At 36.2% G+C, this 9,272-nt stretch overlaps 1 protein-coding gene across 1 annotated transcript in view; it reads right to left on the reverse strand.

The window, feature by feature from the left end:
• The window catches only part of NLN (neurolysin), a 36,854-nt gene that overhangs the window by 26,950 nt on the left and 632 nt on the right, over positions 1-9,272 (reverse strand). The gene's annotated exons all lie outside the window — the stretch shown is intronic.

The raw sequence follows: 9,272 nt of genomic DNA on the forward strand, positions 1-9,272 counted from the left end.
AACATATTAAATCAATTTCAGCCTGTCAACAAGATTTATTAATAATTAAAGTTGAACCGAGTTCATGAACTGGAATGTAGGGTCTCAGATTACCAGAGAAAGCTATTTTTAAAACTAAAGAAGATGCCACCTGATTTTCTTAGTATATTTCCTAGTTTAATTAAGAACATACCTATAAATTTGTGGACTGTATAAATTTTAGGCATAAATACCAGCAAGTTGTTGACTACCTGCTAGAAACAGGAAAACACAGAACTGCCCAGTTTTGAAATGTTGATACTTTGCTTTGCTTCTGCTGACAGGAAGGTGCAGTCATTTATGTAGATCAAAAAAGATAGTATAAATCAGAATTTTTTTCATCACCAAATGAGATGGTGGGCCTCCAAAAACTGTAATATAATATTTCATGTAAAATCAGTTGCCACACAGTATTCTTCAAATAATCATTTACAAACATGTTGCTACCTTGCTATCAGTCACTCAGACTCTACTAAGAACCGAATTAACTGACATCAGCTTAATAAAAAATTATGCAAGTACATACATATGCATGGGTGAAATCCTGGCCATTTCTTTCATGGCTTAGTGTTTTGAATTATTTATCTACATAAAACTATAAATAAATAAATTCCCAAAACTCGAATTCCCCAAAACCCAAAACATGTATCAGACTGCAATATTTTAATATCAAAAATTATAATTAGAAACACGAAAGAAGAGTATAACTAAAATAATATGAAGCTCAAAAATACTCTGCAGTTACATTTGTCATGCTATTAGAGAGAAAATATTAAATTGTACCACTGAGGGAACCCTTAACTTCCCAAATACACAACTGGAATATAGGTTCTATTAATAATGCTAGGAACCAGATGCAACAGCAAAGAGTCTTCTTCAAACTCTGTACCAAGCAGGTACAAGTATTATTTTAGACTTTCCTTTGGCAAACAGCACCAACACTACAGAGCAGCCAATCACTGCTTGCACTGAGCAATCAGAAGCTGATTCAGTTTAAATTAGATGGAAGGATGTTGCCTTGCACAGGCTGCTGCTAATGCTTGAACTGTTTGGTTCACACTGTTTCAGCTGTCACACTCAGTTTTCTCTGGTGTGGTGCAGAGCTCTAGAGGTATCCAAACAAGCCTGGGTTAAATATAAGGTTCACATCCAGCAACAGTTCTGCCTTATGACATTCCTGTCAGTGTTCCCTCCTCCCTTGCTCATTTCTGCCCCTGCTCCTCACTACATCAATGGCATCAGCACAACTGCTGCCAGGGTCATGCTTAGAAAATACTCACAACAGCATATAGGTGAAAAATAAAGTGGACCAAAACCATCCAGGGGTCACAGCTTTTTACCAGCTAATCAGTCCATCACCCGTTTGATGAGTGACCCCAAAACAGCTGTGTTGGCCTAAACAAAGTGTCAGTAAAGTAAACAGTGTCAGTGGCAACCTAAATTTGCACTACTGCTAGAAAAACATATGAAATCATGAATTTAGTCTAGCAAAGAGAGTTTCAAGTTGAATGCTGTCATTAAGCATACCATTTAAACATCCCAAAGTAAAAAAAAATTATTCATGCTAAGAAGTACTACAGACATAAGAACAGAATAGAATAAATTGGTCAGGAACACAGGAAAGCTGGAATTGCAACAGACATTTGCAAGCATCATGACTGTGAGATTCTGAAAGAGATGTCCAGCAAGTAAAAACATCTCTGTTTATAACAGGGTGCTCGACCAGCTTATAAAATATATTATGTTACTTGGTTACCTAAGGTAGGTAGCATGGGACTAGATTTGATCATCCCAAAGGTCCTTCTGGTCCCTGGGCGTCTGTGAGGTCCTTCAAAATTAACACAACTTTACTTACATTGCATTTTTACAGTAAATATCTAACTGGCCTCTGTTGGCAATTTGCACTGGTCTTTTTCTGGGGTGAGTCCCAATGTCAAGGGAATGACATACAGGGCAGACTGAAATATTTTATGCATTTGTGCAGCACTTCATCCATCTAGGAAAACATCAGGAGGAAAGGCACACAAGGTTTCATTTGGACTTTCACTTATATCAGAGATTATTACATATGCAGCTTTTTTCACAAATTATTGTGAAAACAGCTAATCTGCCAATCCCAAAAGCAGTAAGAATGGTATTTTCTGCCAAAAGAAGAGTAAGTTGAACAACATTTAAAAACTTAGTAGCTATTTCTGAAAGAGGTTTTCAAAGAATAAAGCAAAGCTTCTAAGTTGCAGACTGCAATAATTGCAGAGCGCCAGGTAATTTCTTTTCCCAATAAATCTACAATTTGATTACTTGCTGTTTCTGGAAAATATAAATTTGATTTGATTTTAGGAAGGGGAAGAACTTTTATAATACTCTATTACAGCAATACAGTGACCAACATAACTGCTGCAAAGACAAACAATGCAATTGAATCTACAGACTTGATTTTTAACTTGTGCAGTATTTTAAACATATTAAACATTTATGTAATTCTGGCTTTCTTAGAAACATTTTCCATGACTGAAATATGTGCCAAGCAGCCTTTTGTTGGCATGTTCCATTAACACTATTAAAATAAAATAAGAAAGCCACAATCTGTGAAGAAACAGCAGAGAGGCGTAGCACCAGCTTTAGAAAATACAGACAAAAACCAACATGTTCCTGGTACTGAGAATCACTATATGATACCATCAAGATTTAAGCCTGCTGTCTCATTTACATCTGATTACAAAGTGATAGTTTTAATTCCACTGAAGCCTCTTTAATGGCACTTTCAGTTTTCAAATTTATCTTCACCCAAACAGTATTATTTACAATGACAAGTATAATTTTACAGAATGAAGTAACTTAACTAATGTATTTCTGGGAAAAATATATACAGACCAATTTATTGTACTTGCAAATACATTTGACAGTTCCATGTAGCCACACAAAAAATCAGGGTATATTGGATTCATGCAGGATGGAAAACTATATTCTCTCCTGACAAAAGACATGAAATAATGACTTCAGAAAGTGAAGTGAGAGCCAAGATTTTAAAGAGAAAGACAGAGGGGAATGTGTGTGTGTGTGAGCAAATTCAGATAACTTACTCATAGAGTTCTTAAATCCTCTAATACAAATAAATACAATTAAGTTTTTCTTGCTGGACCTTACATACAGCCTCAGAGGATATTCTTATGGATGTAAGTAAGAGCTGATTTGCAAATGATAACTAATGTCATGAACAATTTTTTCAATCAGTAACATACAGTATGAAAAACGCTGGAGTTCAAATTCAACGTTTTGGTCTTTCTATTTTTCTGAAACAACACATCTTAGCTAAACAACACTTCCTGGTCTTCCAGGCTGCAGGAGAAGCAGTGCTGGAAGCTGGAAAGCAGCACAGTGTACGTGAAGACTGTACCCACCAATTACCTGCGAATCAATATCCACAGGGGCTCAATGTTTTGACTCCACCTAGCGGCCTCACCAAAGCGAAAAACAAAACAAAAAAAGAGACACACCCTATTAAGGCAACGTAAAAACTGACAGTGTGCCTCAGGACAAGGTATTCGGTACTGGAGTAATATGCCACACATCAGCATTTCCCTGGATGTCAGAGCTAAGTCCTACCAAACATATACAAATTACAGCAGACAGGCATGGTTTATTAAAGTTTTTAACAGTCAAGCTTCACACAAAATGGAATTTTTTAAAAAAATTAAATGAAGTTAAAAAGGATTTCAAAACCAAATCACAAGTATTCAGCAGTATCTAATATAATGTACCTTACAGTTGGTCTGTTTCACAGAATGGGCTTTGTAAAAATTTAACAGGCTAAAATATTTGTATTATTTAGAGATTCTTAGGTTTTGCTTGAATTTTAAATATACTTTCATATTGCTTTCAATTTTGACACAGAACTTCAGATAAGAACCAACTGCGTATCTTACAGTGAAGCAATGACAAAACCAGCCAATGTAAAAGAACTGGGTAGCACAAGGTAAAAGCAAGATTGGGAAAAAAATTTCCAAGACAGAAGAGTTAAATGGCTCAAAGTTAATCACAGGGCAACATTATTTCAGCTTAGCCAAAGAAATGAAACCATAAACCTTCAATAGAAATCATCACTTTTTCCTGCCAGACAAATAGATATGAAGTCTTTTTTTCCATTTCACTTCTCAGTCCTCTCATCTGTTTGGCTCTTAACAATATATGGAACAGTGAATACATTCCTGGGAATTTTCCATTTTCCTTGGAAAAGTATTTGGCTCTGTGTCATAACTGTGTTTGGCACAGATATATCTTACTGTAGCAAAAGGATAGCATGTTTAGTACTTTTAATTTAAAGTTCCATAACTGTCATTAGAAACTGATTCTTAAGCTGCATTTGAAGAAATATAAAATCTAGCAGCTTTTGACACTAAACTGCAATTTTGTCACCACGCCTTTAAGGAAAAAAAAAAAATCTCTGCAGCTTAGTTCACTGCAGAGTCTACATTAACTATACCTTTAGCTCTTGCAATCTAAATGAGCAGGTCAAAAAACCCTGCAATTCATGCAAACATTTAAAAATCTTTATCAATACATTCATTACCCTCAGTGCTCATGACTTCACTATCTGACAACAAGTGTTTACTGGTTTTCCAACAGAATTAACATAGAGAGCTAAATGAAAAGGCCCCATGGCAGCTAACAAAAAGTCCAGACCTTAAACAGGAACTCAAATATGGCACAACTTACTTAATTCTTCTCCCCTTCCCACCTTTTTTTAAAGCCCCCAACAGGCTTTAAAAAAAGGAATCTGGAAACTGGTCTGATTGACTTTCACATAAGGAGGTGATTTCCACAGAGTAGTCTGCAGTGGAACACAGAGAAATGCTAGGGTATGGTTTCTGCAGTGTCTGATCCCTAAAATTATGGTATCCAAGGTTTTTGGGAAAAAAAAACACAAACAAACAGAACAAAACCCAGCAACCAATAAACCAAACCAAAAAAACCCCCAATATACCCCCAAACCACAAATAACTAATACTACTAATTTAGGTTTCCCAGCATCCTGTGAACTGTATCCACTGAATGTCAGAGCAAACCTCCAACAAAGTAACTTGCTTGCAGGATCTTAGGAAAGAATATTCACAACACTTACATGCAGACAGTAATTGTACTACACCGAGTCTGAAGAACAAGGCATTAATTAAGGTTGTCTCATTGTTTGGTTCTACTATCAGGTGAGCTGTGGAAACACAGTGGGGGAAAAAAAAAATTGCTTTTAAGGTCCTACAGCTGTCTCAGGTGCTGCTGCATAAGCACATATCGTATTTCCATGATGACAGCCATAAACAGCAGGTGAAGCACAGCCTGTTTAGTGCAAACAACACACTCCCTGGACAGCTCAGCAGTTGGATGCAATCAGCTAATGCATGAGAAACAGCTTGTTGACTCCATCTGAAGAAGAGCTGGTACTGCAGGACAGGGAAAAATACTGAGAGTTTGTAAATACTGTCTCTGATATATAACCAGCACTAATCAGTTCAGCCTCTTCCAGGGAAATGTGCTTTGATTTCTTGCTAATTTTGTCTCATACAGTGAAAAGCAATGAGAAATGTTCTCTTGCCATCACTAGTTGGTTGAAAAGCTCTGTGTCTTCATAGAAGATGATGACCTACTCTTACTTGCTTACCATCTCAAATCCATCTGCCCATCCTCTTGGGAAGACAGTGCATTATGAACATGCCATGTTCATTTCAGTGCTTGTAAAATCCCAAACAGCCTGCTCAACACCACAAATTAGGAAAGGAAATGAAGCCTGCTTTCTTCTCTGGATTTTGAGTGAAAAGTGATTTAGTTACACTGTGCTTTGGAGGCTGGTTACAGGTTATGTGAAATATTATTCCAGCACAATTAATATGGCAAAGAACTTTGCTTATTTAACATTCCATTGTAGAAACAAAAAGTGTTTGTTAGAGATGGTATGAAAAACACGTGTGCCCAGCAATATTTTGCTCAGAAACAAAATTGCTTTGCACCATCCTCACCTCACCTTCCCTAATCTAGCTAAACACAGATAATATTTACTGAAGAAGTCTCCTATAAAGAGAAAAATTCAGACTCACAAATATACAGTTCAGTTAACATAATCTACTTTATTTCCATGGACTATTGAGCAAAAAGTTCTAAAGAAACTATGCTGCTGTGAGATGAGAAGGTAGATCCTCTTGTAGGTAAATGGTTTCAAAAATTTGGCTGTTAAAAGTGGCTGCTTATTTTTCTGAATGTGTGTCTGACCTATGTGACCTGTGGATCCTGCAGGGTTTAATGCAGGCTTCAATGCAGTGTTCTGTATTCTTTCATGTCTTTACACATCTTCTACAAAAAGCTGGGATTAATGAAGTGACAAAATTTACTAATGATTATTTACTCATGATAATGCAGTGTACTTGTACTAAAGGCAACCACGAAAAGATGAAAAAGAACAGTCACAACACAGAAAAGTTTAAAACCACTAACAAAGTGAATTTCAGTCTTAATAAGTGTCACACATTTCTGACTTTACATACACAGGAGGGGCTGTGAGACATCTAATCATTCTGTAAACAAAACAGTTTAACAGAAACATCAACAAAGAAGCAGCTGCAAAGAAAGAAATGATAGGATTTAGTAGAGGTGGAATAGAACAAAACACAGAAATTCATTACACGGTGTGCATGAAGCACATGCACACTACCTGCATTTCTGATCTTCTGAACAGTTAAACTCTCTTGTCTTCAGTTCTCCCACTTGCCAAAACCTTCTTCTGTTCAACCAAGTCATGATGACTTACAAATAGTGATGGCTTAGAAACAATCAGGTGCATTGAGCAATGGACTCCACTCAAAGCACAAATACTGACTAGACTGGGAGTCTTTGGGGTGGACCAAAAAATAACAACCAAAACCACCAAAAAAAACCCCACAAAAAACAGCAACAAAAAAAACCCCACTCAACAAAAACCCCCAAACCAAACCAAACCCAAAACCAAGGAAGGACTTCAAAGATCTAAATGATCATGAAGACGATGGAGAGAATGAACAAGGATCAATTTTTAACCTGTGGCTTTCAGCATAACCAGCAAGAGAGTTTTAGGAGACAGTTTCAATATGAAAAGGTATCACTGGACAGATTTCTATACAAGACCATATGAAAAGAACAGTTTTGTGTTAGATGTCCCAATTCCTAAACTATTCTGAAAAGATAATACTGAATGTACATTATTATCTTAATTATCTTTTCTAAGGTACCTCGTCTTGACTCCTGCTGAACAAAGATTAGAATTTTGAACTAACTTGAACTATTCTAATGAAATGTTTCCAAGTCAGGCATTTCTTGCTTTATAGTGAGAATGATAAAACAGATACATCCTCAAAACACATTAACAAGATCATTTAGCATGGTTTAACTGGTGCTCTATGGGTCAAATGAAGTCCACAAATACTTGCTCAACAGCTGCTTTTTTTTTTTTTTTTTTTTTTTTTTTTTTTTTTTTTTTTTTTCCTCCTGTTCAGGAAATAACTTTGTTCTGCAAACTCTGTCTAATAGACAAACTGCCCTTCAGGAGCCTGCTGTGGTTGGAAAGATGGTAACTATAGCTTTGGACCAAAGGAAAAATTGCTGCTGCAATACAAAACCTCCCAAATGCCTTGTTTGGCCTTTGCCATTTGTGAGGTGTTTGGCCTGACACTCCAATGAAAGCAAACAGATATACTATAGTTATAAGCATGAAATAAGAAAATGACTATGAAAGCTCTTCCCATTTCTTTCCCTTCCAGTGTCATTTCTCCTTCTGCCTTTTCCCAGCCTCAGTTCCTTGCTGGTTTTCTTCCTCCACAAGAGAAATGAGAATGTTCAGAGTTTCTTTCCACTTTCTTTCATTATACTAATACCTGTATAGAGTACAGTTGGTACTTGTATGTTGGTGCTTGTTTCACTCATCTACATGGATTTTTGTAATCAAAACCTGATTCAGATGATTTTCAAAGAAACACCCCAGAATTCATCAGTCCAAGAAAATTATTTTAGGACACTAAAATTATTTAAATCAGTGTGTCTTATTTTATTATTTTCATATCAAAGAATGTCCTCATAAAGTAAACAGATTTCTATTCTGTATTAATCTAGTCAGCTTTTTTCCCCCCATATATTTTATTGCATTAAATCTAAATCTTTGAATTTTTAGAATGTGAATGGGAAAAAAAAATGGAAAAGACCAATTATTATCTGCAAAGCTGCCTATTTTAACCAAAAGATTCAAACCTTAATATAATTTTATTTAATGTAAAGCATAATACTTGACACTTGCTAAGAACTGTAATTTTTATCTCATGTTAAGATGCCCTCAGGAAAAATAGAAGCTGGGATGGAACCTATTAATGATTTCTGTGAACGACTCCTTAACTTTTGAAAGTGAAGGGGTCACTATGACACATTCAAGAATACTGTCTTTCATGAAATAATTATTTGGTCACACCGAAATGATGACTTGGGGAAAAAAAAATCACAATAAATGAAGTGCAGCAACCATTCCTCAGTCTACTGATTTTTACTTAAGAAGGAGGTATCTTCACAGTCCAGATGCACACTGCAACCAAAGTTAAACCTTTTATCTAAAGAAAAACAAAAAAAGCCACCCTTCTTTCCTACTTTTTGATGGAAAAACCTGTAAGACAAAGACAGTCAATGAGAACAGTGAAAATTACTATAAAGGAATGTAAAAATGGAATGTAAATGTAAATTTGGGGGAAAAAAAAAGACGTGCACTTTCTTTAGCACCAGAAAATAAATCACTTAATTTTCAACAGCAGCAGGAGCCTTATGAAAACATTCCAATTCTAATTTTCTATCTGCTAATACCCCTCAAATCTAATTTGACACGAACAAAGGCTGTGAAATAGTACAAAAACTGTCCACTTTGTGCAGCGAGCACACGACTATCATTTCTCAAAAGACCATGTGAGGCAACCATCTTTTCCACTCCACGCTGAAATCCAGCTCCATTCTCTTCACCACAACCTCCCCTCCTGCTGCTCCACTGCCTCATACCAAATGCAGTCCTTCAGAAACACTGAGAGGCCAAAATAAAAGCAATTACATTCATTTGTCTAACCCACCTAGAATTGACTACAAGCCTCCTATCACACCGGTGTTCTGGGGTCCATTTATGTATTCATTACGGCGAAAAGCAGTAATCCCCTATTTTTAAACCTGTTTTGAAACAGGCACACTGGTACCTGTCCCACAACGTGTAG

This window comes from Zosterops lateralis, assembly GCF_965231275.1.
Source record: "Zosterops lateralis genome assembly, chromosome: Z".
In the NCBI taxonomy this organism is placed as follows: Eukaryota; Metazoa; Chordata; class Aves; order Passeriformes; family Zosteropidae; genus Zosterops; species Zosterops lateralis.